The sequence below is a fragment of the Panthera onca genome, chromosome C1 (genome assembly GCF_046562875.1).
Source record: "Panthera onca isolate mPanOnc1 chromosome C1, mPanOnc1 haplotype 2, whole genome shotgun sequence".
Classification (NCBI taxonomy): Eukaryota; Metazoa; Chordata; class Mammalia; order Carnivora; family Felidae; genus Panthera; species Panthera onca.
Window position 1 is genome coordinate 77,735,543 of NC_138346.1, and position 12,107 is coordinate 77,747,649.

The window sequence follows — 12,107 nt, forward strand, 5'->3', positions numbered from 1 at the left end:
GCCAAATACCCGAGCCCCCAGATATATAAAACAATTACTCATAAACATAAGCAACCTTATTGATAAGAATGTGGTCATTGCAGGGGACTTTAACACCCCACTTACAGAAATGGATAGATCATCTAGACACACAGTCAATAAAGAAACAAGGGCCCTGAATGATACATTGGATCAGATGGACTTGACAGATATATTTAGAACTCTGCATCCCAAAGCAACAGAGTATACTTTCTTCTCGAGTGCACATGGAACATTCTCCAAGATCGATCACATACTGGGTCACAAAACAGCCCTTCATAAGTTTACAAGAATTGAAATTATACCATGCATACTTTCAGACCACAACGCTATGAAGCTTGAAATCAACCACAGGAAAAAGTCTGGAAAACCTCCAAAAGCATGGAGGTTAAAGAACACCCTACTAACGAATGAGTGGGTCAACCAGGCAATTAGAGAAGAAATTAAAATATATATGGAAACAAACGAAAATGAAAATACAACAATCCAAACGCTTTGGGATGCAGCGAAGGCAGTCCTGAGAGGAAAATACATTGCAATCCAGGCCTATCTCAAGAAACAAGAAAAATCCCAAATACAAAATCTAACAGCACACCTAAAGGAAATAGAAGCAGAACAGCAAAGGCAGCCTAAACCCAGCAGAAGAAGAGAAATAATAAAGATCAGAGCAGAAATAAACAATATAGAATCTAAAAAAACTGTAGAGCTGATCAACGAAACCAAGAGTTGGTTTTTTGAAAAAATAAACAAAATTGACAAACCTCTAGCCAGGCTTCTCAAAAAGAAAAGGGAGATGACCCAAATAGATAAAATCATGAATGAAAATGGGATGATTACAACCAATCCCTCAGAGATACAAACAATTATCAGGGAATACTATGAAAAATTATATGCTAACAAATTGGACAACCTGGAAGAAATGGACAAATTTCTAAACACCCACACTCTTCCAAAACTCAATCAGGAGGAAATAGAAAGCTTGAACAGACCCATAACCAGCGAAGAAATTGAATCGGTTATCAAAAATCTCCCAACAAATAAGAGTCCAGGACCAGATGGCTTCCCAGGGGAGTTCTACCAGACATTTAAAGCAGAGATAATACCTATCCTTCTCAAGCTATTCCAAGAAATAGAAAGGGAAGGAAAACTTCCAGACTCATTCTATGAAGCCAGTATTACTTTGATTCCTAAACCAGACAGAGACCCAGTAAAAAAAGAGAACTACAGGCCAATATCCCTGATGAATATGGATGCAAAAATTCTTAATAAGATACTAGCTAATCGAATTCAACAGCATATAAAAAGAATTATTCACCATGATCAAGTGGGATTCATTCCTGGGATGCAGGGCTGGTTCAACATTCGCAAATCGATCAACGTGATACATCACATTAACAAAAAAAAAAGGGAAGAACCATATGATCCTGTCAATCGATGCAGAAAAGGCCTTTGACAAAATCCAGCACCCTTTCTTAATAAAAACCCTTGAGAAAGTCGGGATAGAAGGAACATACTTAAAGATCATAAAGGCCATTTATGAAAAGCCCACATCTAACATCATCCTCAATGGGGAAAAACTGAGAGCTTTTTCCCTGAGATCAGGAACACGACAGGGATGCCCACTGTCACCGCTGCTGTTTAACATAGTGCTGGAAGTTCTAGCCTCAGCAATCAGACAACAAAAGGAAATCAAAGGCATCAAAATTGGCAAAGATGAAGTCAAGCTTTCGCTTTTTGCAGATGACATGATATTATACATGGAAAATCCGATAGACTCCACCAAAAGTCTGCTAGAACTGATACATGAATTCAGCAAAGTTGCAGGATACAAAATCAATGTGCAGAAATCAGTTGCATTCTTATACACTAACAATGAAGCAACAGAAAGACAAATGAAGAAACTGATCCCATTCACAATTGCACCAAGAAGCATAAAATACCTAGGAATAAATCTAACCAAAGATGTAAAAGATCTGTATGCTGAAAACTATAGAAAGCTTATGCAGGTAATTGAAGAAGATATAAAGAAATGGAAAGACATTCCCTGCTCATGGATTGGAAGAATAAATATTGTCAAAATGTCAATACTACCCAAAGCTATCTACACATTCAATGCAATCCCAATCAAAATTACACCAGCATTCTTCTCGAAACTAGAACAAGCAATCCTAAAATTCATATGGAACCACAAAAGGCCCCGAATAGCCAAAGTAATTTTGAAGAAGAAGACCAAAGCAGGAGGCATCACAATCCCAGACTTTAGCCTCTACTACAAAGCTGTCATCATCAAGACAGCATGGTATTGGCATAAAAACAGACACATAGACCAATGGAATAGAATAGAAACCCCAGAACTAGACCCACAAACGTATGGCCAACTCATCTTTGACAAAGCAGGAAAGAACATCCAATGGAAAAAAGACAGTCTCTTTAACAAATGGTGCTGGGGGAACTGGACAGCAACATGCAGAAGGTTGAAACTAGACCACTTTCTCACACCATTCACAAAAATAAACTCAAAATGGATAAAGGACCTGAATGTGAGACAGGAAACCATCAAAACCTTAGAGGAGAAAGCAGGAAAAGACCTCTCTGACCTCAGCCGTAGCAATCTCTTACTCGGCACATCCCCAAAGGCAAGGGAATTAAAAGCAAAAGTGAATTACTGGGACCTTATGAAGATAAAAAGCTTCTGCACAGCAAAGGAAACAACCAACAAAACTAAAAGGCAACCAACGGAATGGGAAAAGATATTTGCAAATGACATATCGGACAAAGGGCTAGTATCCAAAATCTATAAAGAGCTCACCAAACTCCACACCCGAAAAACAAATAACCCAGTGAAGAAATGGGCAGAAAACATGAATAGACACTTCTCTAAAGAAGACATCCGGATGGCCAACAGGCACATGAAAAGATGTTCAACGTCGCTCCTTATCAGGGAAGTACAAATCAAAACCACACTCAGATACCACCTCACGCCAGTCAGAGTGGCCAAAATGAAGAAATCAGGAGACTATAGATGCTGGAGAGGATGTGGAGAAACAGGAACCCTCTTGCACTGTTGGTGGGAATGCAAATTGGTGCAGCCGCTCTGGAAAGCAGTGTGGAGGTTCCTAAGAAAATTAAAAATAGACCTACCCTATGACCCAGCAAGAGCACTGCTAGGAATTTATCCAAGGGATACAGGAGTACTGATGCATAGGGGCACCTGTACCCCAATGTTTATAGCAGCACTCTCAACAATAGCCAAATTATGGAAAGAGCCTAAATGTCCATCAACTGATGAATGGATAAAGAAATTGTGGTTTATATACACAATGGAATACTACGTGGCAATGAGAAAAAATGAAATATGGCCTTTTGTAGCAACATGGATGGAACTGGAGAGGGTGATGCTAAGTGAAATAAGCCATACAGAGAAAGACAGATACCATATGGTTTCACTCTTATGTGGATCCTGAGAAACATAACAGAAACCCATGGGGGAGGGGAAGGAAAAAAAAAAAAAAAAGAGGTTAGAGTGGGAGAGAGCCAAAGCATAAGAGACTGTTAAAAACTGAGAACAAACTGAGGGTTGATGGGGGGTGGGAGGGAGGGCAGGGTGGGAAGGAGGGCAGGGTGGGTGATGGGTATTGAGGAGGGCACCTTTTGGGATGAGCACTGGGTGTTGTATGGAAACCAATTTGACAGTAAATTTCATATATTAAAAAAAAAATAATAAATAAAAAAAATAAACATTCAGCATAATGTGAATACTCTGCAGGGTGGAAATTCAAGGAACACCCCTTTTTTCATAGGATTAAAATGTGTAGCACATTAGGAATGCCAATTAAAGTTTCTAATTACATTTTTGGAACCAACTGCCAGTGGCATCCATCTTCCTCAGAAGTAACATCTGTGAAGCTGGCAGCACGGGACTAGATTTTTGGACACTATGGGGTAGGCTATCATAAGCTTTATGTTTTTTTCCACCCAAAAAAATCTCCTTGAACTTTTCTCAACCTTTCATTTAATTTTTGAAAACTTCTCATGGTTTTATCTTATCTTGGAGTTTAAAGGCAGAACAACTACATCTTGGTTACATTAGTTTTTTAAAGGGACTTTGGACAAAAACAGAGCAGACAGATATCTCTTCATGACCAATTACATAGTAAAGAAGCATCTTCTGGTCAATGCCAATTGAGCCCCCAGAAAAAGACTTCTTGAAGAAATTTTCTTTGAGTTTATTTATTTTGAGAAAGAGAGAGAGAGAGCGAGCACCTGCACACACAAGTGGGGAGAGAGAAGGAGAGACAGAACCCCAAGTGGGCTCCACACCATCAGCACAGAGCCTGACACGGGGCTCGAACTTAACAAACCCTGTGATCATGACCTGAGCTGAAATCAAGAGTTGGACGCTTAACCCACTGTGCCACCCAGGTGCCCCTCCCCCCACCAAAAAAGGTTTTGTGCAGGCTAGCCACATCAACACACCATCTAGTGAATTGGAGTAACTACAGATAAGCCCAGTCTCTTTTCATGTGACAGGAATTCAAACATTTGATAACACCTGCAATGGTTAATTTTACCCATCAACTTGACTAAGAAATGCCAAAAAAAAAAAAAAAAAAAAAAGGAACTGTCCAGATAGCTGGTAAAAAACTTAATTTCTGGGTAAGTCTGCAAGGCTGTTTCCCCAAAAGATTAGAGATTAGCATTTGAATCAGTAGACTGGATGAAGAAATAAGGTCCCCTTTCAACCAATGTGAGCGGGCAACATCCAATCTGAGGGCCCACATAGAACAAAAAGGCAAAGGAAGAGGTAGAGCTAATTCTCTCTCTCTTTGAACTGGGACATCAGGGTTTGGATATCAGAGCTTCTGGTTCTCAGGTCTTTGGACTGTGAGACTTACACCAGTACCACCCCCCACCCCCGATTAAGTCCCTACCCCTACTTCACCCCATACCTAGTTCTCAGGCCTTACTCAACTGAATTACACCATGAGCTTTCCTGGCTCTCCAGTGTGCATACAGCAGACTTCTCAGCCTCCATAACTTTGTGAGTCAATTCCTGTAATAAATCTCCTCTTTTATGTATCTTTAAATATCCTATTGGTTTTGTTCCTCTGGGGAACCCTGAATAATCCAATATCCAAGCCATAATTTCTATCTCAATTTATCATTCCGGTGTTCCCTCTTCCAAGCGAAACATTCTCAGCTTCTTTAAGCCACTGATTAGATAGTTGATGCAATCTTTCTGATAATATCAGCACCGACTATAAAAACAGAAAACCAACGCTTAGGCTCCCTGATATCATCATCACAGATTCATTGGAATAAAAACAGGGAAGGGGTGCCAGTGGGAGTTAACCTCATCTAGTTCATTGCAACCAACAGACAATCCTTCCTGGAACTAAAGGGTAATCTCCATGGCATTCCTTCCTACATAAAATGTGGAATCCTGGAGTTTAATGAGACATCTAGTGTAAAGACATAAGGTTTAGATACAGACCTCAAACATCCTGTTCAGGAGCAGTGCATTATGTTTGTCTAGTGCCTTCTGCTTTCAAAACACATTCTTATTTTAGAAATTAATAGTGTTTATTCCCTTTATGTAATACGTTTTCAGTTTAACCTGGATATTAATGAAAGTAACATATCATGGGAATCTCAAACACCATGTCAGTAAGGCAGCGGGATCAATAGAATCTCAAAATGCATTCTAATCCTGATCATCACAAGACTGTGAGGTCAGCAGAATAAAAGTTATTACTAACAATACATAGATGAGAAAGCTCGGGTTCATAAAGGTAAAAGAGCTACAAGTTCTCATAACTGGTGAAGAATGGAAACAAATCCTCCCCCAGGATTTCTTTTCGTGTCCAATCCTGACCACACTTCGCTGCCTCTTCACATCGTGGAGGTATAAGAATGTGCATAGGGCTGTGGGGCAAGATGTAAAGGATACCGAGGACGCCCAGAGCTGCAAACATCGCCTCCATTATTTTTGTGAGCCTTAAACTCCAGAATAGGGATTTATTCTTGTGGCGCTTAAAAGCTTTCTAACTTTTTAAGAATAACTTGTGAAAATAAAGGAAAAAAAAAAAAACAAACAAACTAAAAACCTTTAACTTTATACCAGAATACCTTTCAGCAGGAAGATGTTAATAGGAGACACTGAAAGACACTCAAGACAAATTTCACTGTCTCATTTTTTTGTGTCCTGGTCCTAGCGCTTGATCATTCTTTTTTTTTGTCCGTGTCCATTTTATTTCATTTTGTTTTTGACTCTTAACAACTAGTTTAATCTCTCCATCCCTCATATGATTTCTACCTTATTTTTTAAGCAGCCATTTTAGGTCTGTATTGTGATAGTAATAATAATTAAACTGCATTTGTTTTCAAAATCATTTTCCAAAATGTATGAACTTCTTCAGTTAAAAAAAAAAAAAAAAAAAAAAAACCACAGGGAATCTTATTGACATGCTTAAAGGAAAAGGAGAGGTGAGCAGCATTCTCAGAATTTCAAATGATTCCAGAGCACCAACAGAGGAGAAAGTTTATAGACATCCTGTGGCTTTGAGTAAAAAAATTTACTAATGTTGGGACACCTGAGTGGCTCAGTCAGTTAAGCGTCCAACTCTTGGTTGCATCTCAGGCATGACCTCACAGTTCGGTTTGTGAGTTCAAGCCCCACACTACTTGGGAATTCTCTCCTCTTTCTGCCCTTCCCCCGCTTGTGCTTTCTCTCTCCCTCTCTCTCAATAAATAAATAAACATTTAAAAAAATTTACCAGTTTTAAGTTATTTTTATTTCTTGTCTCTACTAGGTTTGATAACTTTGTAAGTAAATCTAGCTGTAAATAATTAATGACCAAGCACTAAATATTGAGAAAGGTTTTACTCAATGCTTAAATAAGACTTCTGGCTGGTTGCTGTACAATCTGTTCAATTTTTACTCAAAGCAAGCCAGTTACCAGACGGCTATTATATTACCTTTATAGTCATTACAAAATCGTTGTTCTTTAAAAATTCAGCATATTATTAAAATATTAAACATGTGTACTTCTTCCTTTTTTTTATTATGAAATGTTCTATCAGAGCAGAAAGGATTAAAATTAGTATGTAGAAATTTTAAAATTAGTAAATATTATAGGCACTCAAATTGTGTTTATTTTATGTAGGAGATAATATTGAAATAATTCTTCAAGTTGTATTCTTTCTCCACATCACACCATGTTCAAGGTTTTGTTTTTTTTTTTCCAGACAAGAAAATTCCAAATAATTTAGGAGCAATACCTGAGAAAGCATTCTACCTAAAAAATGCATAAATGAGTGTCCTGGAATAGTTTAGAAGTTATTTCTTCTATAGAATCTTAAATCTCTGCTAAAAACGCCACAGCAGTAGCAGAAATTCCACTCCGCTTATTGTCTAAAAGAATACTGAAGCAGAGTGGAATCCGTGCAGAACGGAAGAACTGGTTAATATGCCCTCTTATTTCCCATCAGTGGCAACACTCCTAGCAATTACAACCGACAAACAGCCAACAGAAGAAAAAAAGGCAAAGCAGAATGTTTATTATCTTGAGAGGTTCATCAGGGAATGTTTTTGTGGCAGGGGAATGAGCAGTGCCACCAGGCAGGGAAACTTCATTGCTTCCAAAGTGTCTCAGGGACATTGAATACAGTTGTTAAAAGCGGTTCCTATCCCTTAATTCTCACTCTTACAGATAAAGTGACAAGGGTGTGGTTCAGAGTATGCCAGGTGAGATGCGGGTAAACCAATGGTATTTGGAATAAGTGTTCTTACTAGGATTCGGGATTAATCTCCAAAGGAATAGCATCTCTTTATGAAGAACATGAAAATATTACCCTTCTATTCTATGTTTTGAGTAGGAGGCTTTCTCATCTGGCCGGTTTAAGAACAGAGAAGCTGGAAGCTGTTTATTTTTTAGCTCACTTTCTATGGAGCTAGAAGAAATTTTAAACTTACAGGTCTGCTAATGAGACAGACATACCTTTTCCAGTGTTAAGTGGGATAGTATTGAAAACTGAGTAAATCATTAGTAAGCCATTAGAAGGTCTCTGGTGGTCATTGTCATGACCCCTAAATTCAGTCATTATACTACCCAGGTCTTTTTTTTTTTTTTTTTTTTAACGTTTATTTATTTTTGGGACAGAGACAGACAGAGCATGAACGGGGGAGGGGCAGAGAGAAAGGGAGACACAGAATCAGAAGCAGGCTCCAGGCTCCAGGCTCTGAGCCATCAGCCCAGAGCCCGACGCGGGGCTCGAACTCACGGGCTGTGAGATCGTGACCTGAGCTGAAGTCGGGCGCTCAACCGACTGAGCCACCCAGGCGCCCCACTACCCAGGTCTTTAGTGGACAGCAGTGCCCAATAAGGCAACACCTCACTTAGAATTTTTAATCTGAGCTGTGTGCAATTCAGAATGTTTCCTATTTGGGACACCTGAATGGCTCAGTTAGTTAAGTGTCAGACTCTTGATTTTGGCTCAGGTCATGATCTCACAGTTTGTGAGTTTAAGCCCCACGTTGGGCTCTGCACTGACAGTGTGAAGCCTGCTTGGGATTCATTCTCTTTCTCCCTCTCCCTCTCCCCTCTCCCCTCTCCCTCTCCCTCTCTGCCTCTCCCCTGCTCTCTCTCTCTCAAAATAAATTTAGAAAAAACATTTAAAAGATATATTTCCAGGGCACCTGGGTGGCTCAGTTGGTTGAGCATCCGACTTCAGCTCAGGTCACGATCTCGCGGTCCATGAGTTCGAGCCCCGCGTCAGGCTCTGGGCTGATGGCTCAGAACCTGGAGCCTGCTTCCGATTCTGTGTCTCCCTCTCTCTCTGCCCCTCCCCCATTCATGCTCTGTCTCTCTCTGTCTCAAAAATAAATAAATGTTAAAAAAAATTTTTTTAAAGATATATTTCCTACTCATAAAGACTTAAAAGTTTTTGAACTTCAGAATGAAATGTTAATGGGCCACCTGGGTGCTCAATCGGTTAAGTGTCTGACTTCCGGCTCAGGTCCTGATCTCACAGCTTGTGAGTTTGAGCCCCGCATCGGGCTCTGGGCGGACAGCTTCGGATTTTGTGTATCCCTCTCTCTCTCCGCCCTAACCCACTTGTTCTCTGTCTCTCTCTCTGTCTCTCTCAAAAATAAATAAACATTAAAAAAATTAAAAAGAAAAAAAGAATGAAATGTTATGACTGGCTGCCTGGGAGCTACCATTCCCCGTTGAGTGTGCTGTAGAGGTTCTGAAACAGCCCATGAGACCAAAGCTCCTCCATCCCAATTAAGTTCCATCTTGTTTTTTCTCTGACTCTCACTCGCTTCTTTAGGTAATGTTGGTAGGTCCTGTCACAGGTGAGAAAGCAATCAACTGATATTCAACAGAGCAAGAGTTTTCTTTGCATCTATCTCTCCCATCTCTCCTCAATTCTCAATCCTTAGTTACAACTGAAACACATCGCTGACCTTTCAACAATATGAGAACAAAAGAAATGCTCAGTATCCCAAAGTCCTTTACTCAGAAACCCTTCCCTTGGCTGTTTTCCCTATGGGTGTATAACATGAAAAAAATGCCAGCTTGAAATTTTGGCCACTTTCAGCTCTGAAAGCCAATCCGTGAATCACACAAAACACCTAGGAATAGAAAACAGGGCTAAAAGGTAAGCCAAATGAGACAGTGACTTTAGGGTTGAGAGTGTTAATGTAAGATAAGAAAGAGGAATGGGTAGATTAAAGATGGAGGGTCCAGGACTTAGATGGGAAGCCGAAGGAGAAAATATTCTGACACAAGCCTGCTAGAATGCCTTACATCAGCCATTTGCCTCTTAAAAAGTTAACAAGTAACATATGCCAAAGACTAGAGATGGAATTACAGCCTTAATTTATGTATGTTTTCAAAGTACATTGTGTTTAAAGTAATACAAAGCACAGAAACCTGCTGGGAGAAGGCAAGGCTGCAGAGCCATTAGCATCTACCATTTAAAGCTGTTAAAAGGCAGTGCACCAGTCACAGTTGAGAGAGCTGCTGACACACTGCAGTGGAGCTGAGCCAGCTAAAACCCCCGGGGAGCTCAGGAGACTGGAGGGCTACACAGCCATCAAGCCACTGTCTCTGAGACTCTGTGTATTTCCAAAGACAGTTTGTTCTAGACTTCATTCCCAGATCTAATTACCTCCAAGAGCCATTGGTAGCAATTAACACTTAGTAGGCACACAAAACTACCCTTGATTACAATTAGCCCTTACAGATCAATTAAAATGAAATTGCACACATCCCAGTGAAGTTAACAATGGAGCTGCATGAGCCCAGCCACCATTTACCTCCTGATTTTGAGGTAAACCATTTGGAATTCAGAGCCTTCCTGTTCCTTGCAAACTGATAGTTCGCTAAGAGCAATGCCCCCCCAGAGCCATGGTAGAATAGAATGACACATGTTAGACACTGACAGAGAAGATAACCTTGTCAGACATACATTTTATATTCATGGATAAACTTAAGAAATAAGGAATGTGAAGTCTCCAATTGGCATTTGAAATTTTAATTAGCTCTCAATTAACAACTTATGGTAATATTTCCTACTAAAAGGTATAAAGAAGGAGACTCGAAGTGAATGAAAAGAGGAGGTAAAAGTATAAAGCAGCATAGTCCTGTTTGTTTCTTGATGATCTAGACCCGGATTAAATACTAAGATAAAATAAATTAGCCTTAAAACACAAACTGTGGGGAACAGCATTTTACCATCTTCACTTTGCATTACTTCATTTAGCTGGTGGGGCTCTCGGGAAGACTGAATAGATACATGAAGTGCCTTTTACTTAGCACTTGATCATTGCCTATTTTCCTCTTCCTTAATTGCAACTCAATTATTTAAGCTTCACAGTTCCAATGTTTCACCACCCAAAAAAAAAAAAAAAGTCTATGGCCATGTATGATGAAATAATTGGGTGAGTGAGGGCAGAAATTCATTATTTAAAAACATGGTATCTAGGGTGCCTGGGTAGCTCGGTTGGTTAAGCATCCGACTCTTGATTTTGGCTTGGGTCACGATCTCACAGTCATGAGATTGAGCCCCGCTTCAGGGTCGGCTCAGGACATGAAGCCTGCTTAAGATTCTCCCCACCCCCCCTCCCCGCCCCTTTCCTGCACTCTCTCTGTCTCTCTCTCTCTCTCTCAAGAAAAAAAAAAAAAAAAAATATATATATATATATATATATATATATATAAATTTATTAAATCTCAGTGAGCTTATTCTTTGAAGGACAAATAAAATGGCAGCTCCTTTCAAAAAGCAAGCCATAATTTCTAAGAGTATCATATACAATAGTATAACTGTCATATTAAAATAATAGAAATGTTGTACATCTAATTGAAGGGCATTTTTAAACTTGCTAGTAAGAATTGGAGGTATAAGAATTGTAGATTATTCTCTGGATCTTTTATATTTTCTAGATATTTTATTTTCACCTGAAGATTCTCAAGAAGGAAACAATTATAATTTCAAATATAATTATCTATCATGTCAAAAAAATCACAAACCACCAAGTTTATTTTTAGTGGCCTCAAAAGAACTGATATTTAGAGAGGTAGTAGCTTTTTACTCAAAATTCCAAAAAGACTACTGGGATTACGGTTTTCTTTTTTCCCAGCATCCAAGAAGATTGAATATCCCCATCCCCTTACAGTTAGGTGGGTACTTCTGCCTTGGCAAATAAAATGTGAATAGAATTGAAGCCTTTAACAGCTATAATTCTCTGTGTCCCCTTCTCTGTCACAGAAACCAGTGATAATGCACAGGACAGACACCACTTAACTTGCATTTCTGAGTAAAGAAAATATGGAGCAGAGCCCACAGCTGTCCTATGATAGACACGTAGCACAAGCCAACAACAGACCTTTATTGCATTGCACCATCATGAATTTGGGTTTATTTGCTACTACTAACTGAACTGCTTTTGATTGGTACAATTGCTTAACTTTTTTGCTAAAAAAAAAATACCAGTAATTTATTAGAAAACAGAGCTTTTATTTCAAACAGGAATTCAAATAGTGGTTCTGCCACTTTTTAGCTAGGTGACATTGCTAAAA